The sequence below is a fragment of the Triticum aestivum genome, chromosome 3B (assembly GCF_018294505.1).
Source record: "Triticum aestivum cultivar Chinese Spring chromosome 3B, IWGSC CS RefSeq v2.1, whole genome shotgun sequence".
NCBI classification, from domain to species: Eukaryota; Viridiplantae; Streptophyta; class Magnoliopsida; order Poales; family Poaceae; genus Triticum; species Triticum aestivum.
In genome coordinates this window covers 661,481,902-661,493,856 of record NC_057801.1, presented here as the reverse complement: position 1 = coordinate 661,493,856, position 11,955 = coordinate 661,481,902, and positions in this window count along the sequence as shown.

Sequence of the window (11,955 nt, the reverse complement as noted above, 5' to 3'; positions counted from 1 at the left end):
CGGGAATCACAAACTTTTAACACAAGTATTCCTCAAATTCACAACTACCCAACTACCATGACTCCAATATTACCATCCTCATATCTCAAAACAATCATCAAGTATCAAACTTCTCATAGTATTCAATGCACTTTATATGATAGTTTTTATTATACCTATCTTGGATGCTCATTGTTTTAGGACTAAAATTTTAACCAAAGCAATTACCCTGCTGTTCTAAAAGACTGTCAAAATAATATAAATGAAGCATGAGATATCAATAATTTCTACAAAATAAAACCACCGACGGGCTCTAAAAAGATATAAGTGAAGCACTAGAGCAAAATTGTCTAGCTCAAAAGATATAAGTGAAGCACATAGATTATTCTAATAAATTCCGATTCATGTGTGTCTCTCCCAAAAGGTGTGTACAGAAAGGATGATTGTGGTAAACTAAAAAGCAAAGACTCAAATCATACAAGACGCTCCAAGAAAAACACATATTATGTGGTGAATAAAAATATAGCTCCAAGTAAAGTTACCGATGGACGAAGACGAAAGAGGGGATGCCTTCTGGGGCATACCCAAGCTTAGGATTTTGGTTGTCCTTGACTTTTACCTTGGGGTGCCTTGGGAATACCCAAGCTTAGGCTCTTGCCACTCCTTATTCCATAATCCATCAAATCTTTACCCAAAACTTGAAAACTTCACAACACAAAACTCAACAGAAAATCTCATGAGCTTCGTTAGTGCAAGAAAGCAAACCACCACTTTAAGGTACTATAATGAACTCATTCTTTATTTATATTGGTGTTAAACCTACTTTATTACAACTTCTCTATGGTTCATACCCCCCTATACTAGCCATAGATTCATCAAAATAAGCAAACAACACACGAAAAACAGAATCTGTCAAAAACAGAATAGTCTGTAGTAATTTGTAACTTTAGAGTACTTATGGAACTCTAAAAATCTTACCAAAATAGGAATTCCTAGGCAATTTGTCTATTAATCTTCTGCAAAAGGAATCAACTAAAAGTCACGTTTCTGTGATTTACTACAATTATTCTCGTGCGTGCAAAAGTTTCTATTTTTCAGCAAGATCAAATTAACTATCACCCAAGATGATCCTATAGGTTCTACTTGGCACAAACACTAATTAAAACATAAAACCACATCTAACCAGAAGATAGATGAATTATTTAATACTAAACAGGATCAAAAAGCTAAGAACAAAAATAAAACTAGGTTGCCTCCCAACAAGCGTTATCGCTTAACGCCCCTAGCTAGGCATTGATAATTTCAATGATGCTCATATGAAAGACAAGAATTGAAGCACAAAGAGAGCATCATGAAACACGTGAAAAACACATCTAAGTCTAAAATACTTCTTGTGCATAAGCATCTTATAGGAAAACAAATTATCATAGCAAGCAAAAACTAGCATATGCAAGGAAGCGGAAAGAAACAATAGCAATCTCAACATAACGAGAGGTAATTTAGAAACATGAAAATTTCTACAATCATATTTTCCTCTCTCATAATAATTACATGTGGGATCATAAGAAAATTCAACAAAATAGCTATCACATAAAATATTTTGTACATGATCCACATGCATGCAAAGTTGACACTCTTCCAAAATAGGGGGATTAACATTAACTAAAGTCATGACCTCTCCAAACCCACTTTTATCAAAAATTTCATAAGATTGAACATTTCCAAATATGTGGGATCCAAAGTTGACACTCTTCCAAATCCACTTTAAAAAATATTGAAAACACTATTATCAATCTCATATTCATCATGGGGCTTAACCAAATTTTCAAGATTATAAGAAGAATCACCCCAATCATGATCATTGCAACAAGTAGTGGACATAGCAAAACTAGCATCCCCAATATTAGGGTTTTGCATATCATTAACACAATTGACATTAATATAATTTATAATAAAATCATTGCAATCATTCTTTTTTTAAAGATCTATCATGTATCCCTTCATAAAGTACTTCATCATAATTTTCAGATTCACGAATTTCAAGCAAAACCTCATAAAGATAATCTAGTGCACTCAACTCACTAGCAATAGGTTCATCATAATTGGATCTCTTAAAGAGATTAGCAAGTGGATGAGGATCCATAAACTCTTAGCAAGCAAAGATGCAAGCAAAAATAAGGCACATGGTAACAAAAGATCGAACGGAAGAGGTGCGAAGAAAACGGCAAGGGTGAAGTGGGGGAGAGGAAAACGAGAGGCAAATGGTAAATAATGTAATGCGAGGGATAAGAGTTTGTGATGGGTACTTGGTATGTCTTGACTTGTGCGTTGACTCCCCGGCAACGGCGCCAAAAATCCTTCTTGCTACCTCTTGAGCACTGTGTTGGTTTTCCCTTGAAGAGGAAAGGGTGATGCAGCAAAGTAGCATTAGTATTTCCCTTAGTTTTTGAGAACCAAGGTATCAATCCAGTAGGAGGTACACGCAAGTCCCTCGTACCTACACAAACAAACAAGAACCTCGAAACCAACATGATAAAGGGGTTGTCAATCCCTTCATGACCGCTTGTGAAAGTGAGATCTGATAGAGATAATAATAAGAAAAATATTTTTGGTATTTTTATGATATAGATTGGAAAGTAAAGATTGCAAAATAAAATAGATCGGAAACTTATATGATGGAGAATACACCCAGGGGCCATAGGTTTCACTAGTGGCTTCTCTGAAGATAGCATAAGTATTACGGTGGGTGAACAAATTACTGTCGAGCAATTGATAGAAGAGTGCATAGTTATGAGAATATCTAGGCATGATCATGTATATATGCATCACGTTTGTGACTAGTAGATCGAAACGATTCTGCATCTACTACTATTGCTCCACACATCGATCGCTATCCATCATGCATCTAGAGTATTAAGTTCATAAGAACAGAGTAACGCATTAGACAAGATGACATGATGTAGAGGGATAAACTGAAGCAATATGATATAAACCCCATCCTTTTATCCTCGATGGCAACAATACAATACGTGCCTTGCTGCCCCTGCTGTCACTGGGAAAGGAGACCGCAAGATTGAACCCAAAGCTAAGCACTTCTCCCATTGCAAGAAAGATCAATCTAGTAGGCCAAACCAAACTGATAATTCGAAGAGACTTGCAAAGATAACAAATCATACATAAAAGAATTCAGAGGAGATTCAAATATTTCTCATAGATAATCTTGACCATAAACCCACAATTCATCGGATCTCGACAAACACACCGCAAAAAGAGTCACATCGAATAGGTCTCCAAGACGATCGAGGAGAACTTTGTATTGAGATTCAAAGAGGGAGAGAAGAAGCCATCTAGCTAATAACTATGGACCCGAAGGTCTATGGTAAAATACTCACACTTCATCGGAGAGGCTATGGTGTTGATGTAGAAGTCCACCGTGATTGATTCCCCCTCCGATGGAGCGCGGAAAAGGACCAAGATGGGATCTCACGGGTACAGCTGGTTGCGGTGGTGGAAATAGGGTTTCGTGGTGCTCCTGGATGTTTTCAGGGTATGGTGATATATATAGGCGAAGGAAGTCGGTCAGGGGAGCTACGAGGGGCCCACGAGGGTGGGGGCGCACCCACCCCCCCAGGGCACGCCTCCTTGCCTCGTGGCTTCCTCGGTTGCTTCTTGACGTCCACTCCAAGTCTCCCGGATTGCATTTGTTCCAAAAATAACTCTCCCGAAGATTTCATTCTGTTTTGACTCCATTTGATATTCCTTTTCTTTGAAACACTAAAATAGGCAAAAAAAACAGCAATATGGGCTGGGCCTCCGGTTAATAGGTTAGTCCCAAAAATAATATAAAAGTGTATAATAAAGCCCATAAACATCCAAAACGGGTAATATAATAGCATGGAACAATCAAAAATTATAGATACGTTGGAGACGTATCAACCACACACATCACTCTGTATAAGCTCCAATAGCTCGGACACCCTCTCGCAACTCTTTTCGAGAGGAGACTTAGTCATCTTGCCAAGCAAGCATGATTCACATGTCTCGGGCGACCCGAAGTCGGACGAAGTTAGCAGCCCATCATCATGGAGCTTCTTCATGCGTTTCAGACTAATGTGTCCAAGCGGGTAATGCCAGAAGTATGTCGGATTTATCTCATTAGGCTTATGCCTCTTGACATTTGTATTATAGATAGATTCCGTTTCCAGATTCAGAATGAATAGCCCATCAACAATGGGTGCATAGCCATGGAACATACCATTCAAAAATATTGAACAACCATTGTCCTTTAAATTGAATTCATAACCTTGACTCATCAAACATGAGGCAGAAATAATGTTCTGACTAAGTGCAGGAATGTAATAACAATTATTCAATTCCATAATGAATCCGGAAGGAAGCTGGAGCAGCATCATGCCGACCTCCTACGCAGCAACTCTTGCTTTGGTGCCGACCCTGATATCAATATCCCCTTGTGCCACACGCCTAGTTCTTACCAGCCCCTGCATCGAGTTGCAAATATGAACAACCGATCCGGTATCAAATACCCAAGAGCTACTAGGTATGTCAGCAAGGTAAATGTCTATAACATATGCAACAAGTGTACCTTTGCCTGAAGAAGCATTTCCGGCCTTCTTGCCATGATCTGCAAGCCACTTGCTACAGTTCCTCTTCCAGTGACCGGCCTCCTTGCAATGATAGCGGTCCAGACTTCGGTGCAGCGGTGGAGGTTACCATCTCCATGCCCTTTTCCTTAGCCTTTTTCTTGGAACAACTCTTCTTGAACTTAGCCAATTTCTACACCATCAACACTTGATGTGTGCCTTTCTTAATATCCTACTCTGCCACCTTAAGCATCCCATGCAATTCAGTGAGCTTCTTATCCATGCCGTGCATATGATAGTTCGAGACGAACGTCCCATAGCTAGGCGGAAGAGAACCTAGAACTGCATCTGTAGCCAGCTCATCCAAGAGCGGGAAGCCCAACCGATCCAAAGCTTGCACATATCCAATCATCTTGATCACATGTGGGCTCAGTGGATCACCTTCCTTCAGCTTGCAATCCATTAAGGATCGCCAGATTGTGAACCTTTTGGTCCTAGCCTGCACCTAACACATGCTCTTGAGACTCTCGATCACATCGAAAGCCCCAACATCTTCGAAATGCTGCTGCAAATCGGGCTCCATACAAGCCAACATGAGGCAGTTGATCTCGTTTGATTCATCAACGAGTTTCTATTAAGCATTCTTGGTTGTGGCATTAGCATTATCGGCAGGTTCCTCTCAAAGTGGATCCTCGAGAACATGTTCCTTTTTATCGTGCTTGAGAACAATTCTCAGATTTCTATACCAGGTGGTAAAGTTTGTTCCATTCAGTTTATCATTTTCTAGAATTGATTTCAATGCAAAGTTGGGTTGAGCAGGTGGTGCCATTGATCTACAACAGAAAATATGCAATCACTAAGCAATGTGTTTATGTAGAGTAATTCAAGCCTTAAATATAAATACTCCCACTGAAGTCAGCATCCCTCCACAAACTCTTAGTGATTCAAGATCTGGCTAGAGCATGCGACTAGTGAGCTTTAGCATCACTGCTAGCCAATATACCTATCCGGTAAGCAACTCCTTGCTAATCGTATCTCTATACGACCCCTATCGGCCGGGTAGGTATCTTATACCCCGGCTCCCAACCTTCTTTGCCACAAGGCCCAAAACCGTTTTGATAGCCTTGTCAAGTTAACCTGATGCAGTGCATGTCATGTCCGACATGAACCCTTCAGTTCAAGGACACCCAGCAACACGCCAATTTTATTAGCCCACTACTAGACGTACTTGACGTGCGAAGGTGTAACATCGGGAATGGCATATTGCTTGATATTAATGAGGGATCTTTCTACCATTCTAACATGCATAGAAAACAAGAAACATAACAATCACAAATAAACACATATTGTGAAATAGTATGTCTCCTTCATGGATGTCCTTCCAGGTCAGCTCCGAGTCTGATGACCATCTAGGAACTCCATATTGTTTGTCACGCTCAGACGCCAAGCCACCAACCTGATCTCTATTATCCAATTACTACAACTAGTAATGAATTTTACATAGAGTCACAAGTCGACACGCGGGTCGTTATACATTATAATGACAGCACTTTCGCTCCTGCTGGCTGACAAACATGACGCGCAGGCCATGTATAAATTACACACATGCATCACATACACATGAGCCATACTATTCACATCAAACCTGCAAAACAAAGTTATGCATAGAATCGCATTCTATCGGTTTGAGTGATCGTGTACGAAATACAAGGCGCTACGCACACGTTTTCGCAAATTAGAGATCACATCTGAAGTCCAATCACGCCGAATTTTTTGATCTGACCGATCTTATCGATCATTGCAAGTCCGATTCGGGTTTATGTTTCACTGTTAACCCGGATGGCGGATACCGACCGATAGGGGTAGATTGTGTCAGGACCTCATCGATTCCGATTGATAGAAAACATAGCCACATTGATCCCCATGTGCAGTTGATCTCATCAACCTTGCACATAGCCGATCTGATAAACAATGACAGATCTCATCTGCCGCCTCCACATATCTAATATGCATACGATCTAAATCCAATCCTATAGCAAAGGCTCTGATACCACTGTTGGGTTCTACGGTAGGGTGCGTCGACTACAAATTAAAAATTTCCTACACAAAGAACAACCAGGAACATGCTATGGGATATGGATCAAAGATCATTAACACTAGATGTGTAGTGCCATGCAGCGGAAGAAGTGTTGGGGTAGCGCGTTCGCGTGGATCATCTCCTCCTCGTCCGATCTCCCTCAAACAGCCGGACGTCGGTTACAACGTACAGGTCCGCCGGAGCGGCGCCAGTGCGCCGCCTTTAACGGTATCCGCGCGTGCAGGAGGAACACCGTGCGGCGGACTGCTAGGTCCGATCACACAGTCGGCATCGAGTGGAGGTGTCTATTCGCAACACATGCAAACCCTAGTGACAACACCAAAGTGATCAACCGCATGAGTGTGCTGCACCATCACTTTATATAGGCGTCCATCGCGGGCTCAACACTTGGGCCTCGCACGGACCCTAAAGCCCAAAAGTCTACTCAGCCACAATCCGAATACAGCTCGGATCACATCCGACCAGTGTCGTGGGATTTGACCTCGTAGGTTCCTTCCCTTAAGCGCGCGACCCCTTAGGTTCAAGCCGACTTGGTCGCAGTTCGGATCACCTCTAAACTGCATGGTTGGTAGCGGCCTCTAGCAAGGCATGCCAAACACCAGACTATGAAGCTGGTCAGGCGAACCTGTACATCACACTTCCATTCCTTTTACCACACGATATATGTTGTCGGGCTCAAGGTGAGTCTGTCATCCTTGTGCTAGCCCGACCTCTTTCTCGTTCAAGTGATGCCGACCACAAACCGGATTATCTCATAATCCTTGTCGCATGGCCATGCTTATCCTGGTCGGATCACACACGAGGGGCCCAGAGTATATCTCTCCTAATCAGAGGGGCAAATCCCATCTTGCTCGACCATGTCTCACAACATGGGTCTGGACAAGCCTGAAACCTACCTTTGTAACTACCTAGTTACGGAGTAGTGTTTGGTCGGCCCAAAGCAGGTCTGTCACCATCCCGAGTACATGCGCCAACTCAGGTCTTAGGACATAGAACGTATGTTGTACTAGAGACTCATAGATGACATATTGCTGCGTCTCATAGTTGGGTCTGTCCCACTCGGACCTTATCTCGACTCGGATCCGACTATGTCGAATCCGACCAGATCCTTCCAACTCAATATTATGCGGTTAGCATCCAATGCTCCATGGCTAGAGAGACCAAGCCATCGACCGTGTCATATGCTAGTCTAGTCGGCTGCATGTCCACACAGCCCTTTCGACTAGGGACCTTTTAGGATAGTCATCATACAATGTATAGTCCCACAAACAAGTCACGTACGTGTTGATACGCGTCATTGATAATGTCCAAGGACTATCTTTATTCATAAACACATAGGAAATACCATCATACATGATTGCCTCTAGGACATATCTCCAACAATTTGGGGGTCAAAGATATGCCTTGCTCACTTGACTGTGGAGTTCTCCAGACGTCTTTGCGGATCTTTCAAAGAGTGTTGCCGACGCCGCATAGTTTTTCTGGGCCCAGGAGGGGAACACGACGGAGAAGCTCTTTTGGCCACAGTTCCTCATGCCGGAGCATCCAACGCTATTGAACAAATAGATGATGTAACTGGCGGAGCTGCAGAGGATGTCCGGCTTGGCCGAGACGAAGGACGTCATAGTCCGGCTGTGGCCAACCGAACCCATTCGTAGCAGCTACTTCAGCCTGGTGAAACGACTCGCCGATACACTGCCCCGATTTGAAGATGTAAAGTGCTCGGCGTGCTTGACAAGTCAGGCACGCCCTGGTGTCTTGTGCCCACCAGGGTATGCTTCCTCAACGTTTCTTATTTTCCTAATTTTCTAAATATTCCAAAACCGACAAAAAATATTTTTGCGGATTTTTTGGAGTCCTTTACTTATCGTATCACTGTCAGGACCCCGATTCTATGCCACTCCGATCTAGCATGTAACACCTCATATCACTTTGCGGCCTCATGCACGGTATTCCTACGGGTGTCTCCTTACCATGCCCGGGACCGTTTGCGCCTTTTGGCACACATATATGATAGTGTCGCTAGCATCCATATGACAAAGAACCCGGGCTGACAAGGCTAGTGTGAACCCAAAGTGGCACTAACTTACAGGGACATGCATACATGACCCAACAATGAACGTGTCGGTCATCAGCGAGTGAATCCGGGCTGTAGCAACTGGGCTAACAGGACTGCGGAGAATCCGGGCTATAGCAGGCTAGCAGGACTCCGGTAGACACCGCGTGACATTTCCCCGAAGGGATAGACACAGGAACGAAGAAGGACACATGCCGGCCAGCCTAAGTGTTCTAGAGCAGTAGCAAGCTACCAGGGCTCAGTGGAAGCACTAGGAGACATTTCCCAGCAAGATAGGCTACCAAGGATAAACAACTAGATAGTTAGATCCCACACATACCAAGAATTTCAATCATACACACAATATGCTCGATATGTCCAAATACAACATGGCATCACAATAAAACTCTACAACTCAAGTACTTTATTTAAAGGCTCAGAGAGCCATACATATCATTCACACAGATACGGGTCACATGACCCAACATTCAAGTTATACAAACATACAAGCCATAAGCGGAAGCCTAACTATCCTACAGAGGTCCACCATGTGCTCAGGATCACCACCTGGGCCTCAGGCTACTCGTCGACATCAAGGTCTACGAAGAACCCATCAGAAGGGGTTGCAGCATCTTCTGTAAAACGTAAATTAAGCAACATGACTACAAAGGTACTCAGGAAGACTTACATCAGATCCTACATACAAGCACATTATCAAGAACGGATGGTGGGGTTATTGCAGCAAGCCAGCTTTGACTCTTGTGTTTCGGATATCGGGTTCCGGCAAAACTCTTAAGGTTTGAACACTGGGATGCGCACGAAGATCTATCCCTACCGAAGCACGCCCTCAGCCTCGCCGCAATCTCTAAGCTCGCTCGATGAACAAGACAAGAGACACAAGATTTATATAGGTTCGGGCCACCGTTGTGGTGTAATACCCTACTCCTGTGTGTGGTGGTGGGTTACCTCTTGGGCTGATGATGATCAGTACAGGGGAAGAACAGCCTCGCGAGGAGAGGTGTTCTTATGCTTTGTGGTGTGCTTGGGGAGGAATTGATCCGTCCTCTCTATTGTGGTGGCTAGCCCTATTTATCGAGGCCCTGGTCCTCTTCCCATATATTGAGCAGGAAGGGATCCACCAATGGCCATTTTGAAAAGGGACAGCTAGTACAAGCTATCCTGACTAAAGGTGGTCTTTGCCTGCCAAAGGCGCTGGTGGTGACGTCGTCTTGGGCTCCATGGTGACCTCCGTCCTGCCATCCAGCTGGTCTTGGTCTTGTTGCACCGATATGGAAACCTTTGCATGATGCCTCGGTACTCCGTGCCTGCGCTTGCCCCCTTAGCACCAAAGAGGAAACAAGGACACTCCGCGGGCTTGCACCCGCCTGGCACCCGCCTGGCCTTGGTCGTCATGGCTTGCATCAGAGGACCTCGCGAGGTACCCCTCGCCTTGATCTCTCCGCCTCCTCGTGAGCCTGCCTGATGTGGCTGCCCTTGAGGAGGCCTTTGCATCGTCCGCCCTGTGAGGCTTGGCCCCTCGCGAGGGTCTTGAGTGTTGGTTGATGAAGATAGGCAGTATTGGGCCACCGGTGGAGCCATGCCACAGGCCGCACGCAGGTAAGTCTGGGGACCCCCATTCCCAGAATGCTGACAGTAGCCCCCCGACCCAAGGCGCGCTCGGACTTGGCTTAGCGGCGAAGCCAAAGGGCAAGTGCGGAGCGCTGCAGGCCCCAACAGCATGCGGCCTTGGTTGACGCATGGCGACTGATTGGACGTGGGCGTCTCCGCTTCCTCACGCTGCCTCGGCAACTGCCCGATTTGACGAGTCCCTGCTGCATGCAAAAAGAGTCATCATTACCTGCGATCGTGGAGGTCGACGGTTGGCCTCCCTTGGGCTATAAATGAGGAGGGGTGATAGCCCTCGTCGCCCATCTCTTCTTCTCCGCCTGCCCACTTCTCCTTCCTTGCTCCTGCTACTTGCAGCGCCCCCCATGGTGCCCATGAAGAGGTTTTCAGCCGCGGAGAAGGTGAAGGCTCGCTAGGAAGGGCCTAGCTCTCTTCCACCCAAGCGCGGCCGCGATCGTCCTTGCAAGCATCCCGAGACCCCTGTTGTGGCTTCCCGTGGTCATGGCAGTGGTCCTTCACGCGGTGGTGGCCTCCCATGTCGAGGAAGCCCGGTTGGTGGGGGAAGGCGTGCCGCAGCTGCGTGGCCTTCTTGGCCGCACTTCCACTCATCATAGGTGCTACCGGAGTTTGTTGTGTGGTCGGAAAACCCGGCCGGCAACTGGCTCCAGCTCCCTCGCTCCTTCACTGGCGAACTGCCGGCCGCTGGCCCCGGTGGGCTCTAGTTGCAAGTGGATGGCTGTTGCAGCAAAGCCTCCTGGGTCACGGTGGAGAGATCCATCGCCGGCAATGTAGCCCTGGCTCGGGGCTGGCAGACGTTTGCCCATGCGCGTGGTCTGGGCAAGCGGTGCACTCTCCACTTCAAGTATGATGGTGATGCAACCCTCTACGTGAGAGTGTTCGGTGAAGATGGTCGCCGTGTTGGGTGCTGCCCTGAAGACAACGATGGCGAAGAGGTGCTCGGCCTTCGCAACGGCCGTGATGAGGGCGAAGGCCAACCCGCTTCCGGTGGCGACCGCAACTCGTCAAGCTTCAGCGGCTCCTCCTCTGATCAACCACCACGCCGTTGTGCCCGCCTCGAGGGTGGCAGCGGGTCGTCCCGTTGCCGCGCCCCGGTGAAGCGCGAGGCGGAGTTTGACTGAGCTCAGGAGGACGCCGCGGATCCATCCTTGCGAGCTGTTGCAAGGAGCGTGCCGCTCTTGTTTTATTTTTCCTTCTTTTCCTGCATCGAGAGAGAGAAGTATGGGGCCCCGTGGGGGCGTGCAACAGACTATGAGTCCCTAGGTATCGTGCTGCATTTATTGTTCCTGTGTTGTGTTATGGTGTCATTGTTATGTGTCTACGCGTAGGGACAACTCATCTTGGGATGCTTGAAGTAGTTTCCGCCTTGCGAGGTGCCCGTTTCAGGCCTCACCGGGCACCTTAAGAGCTGCAAAAAATCTGTTGGGGGAATCATTTCCGAACCTTGGTCGCGAGGGTTGCCGGCCATGGCCCGATGCTTTGTGTCGCGTTTCCCAAGGGGCACGGACTGGTTGGGGTTCTCCCGGTGCGAACTTGAACGAGAGAGACTCACGAAAATCGGGAGAGGAAAGGCTCAC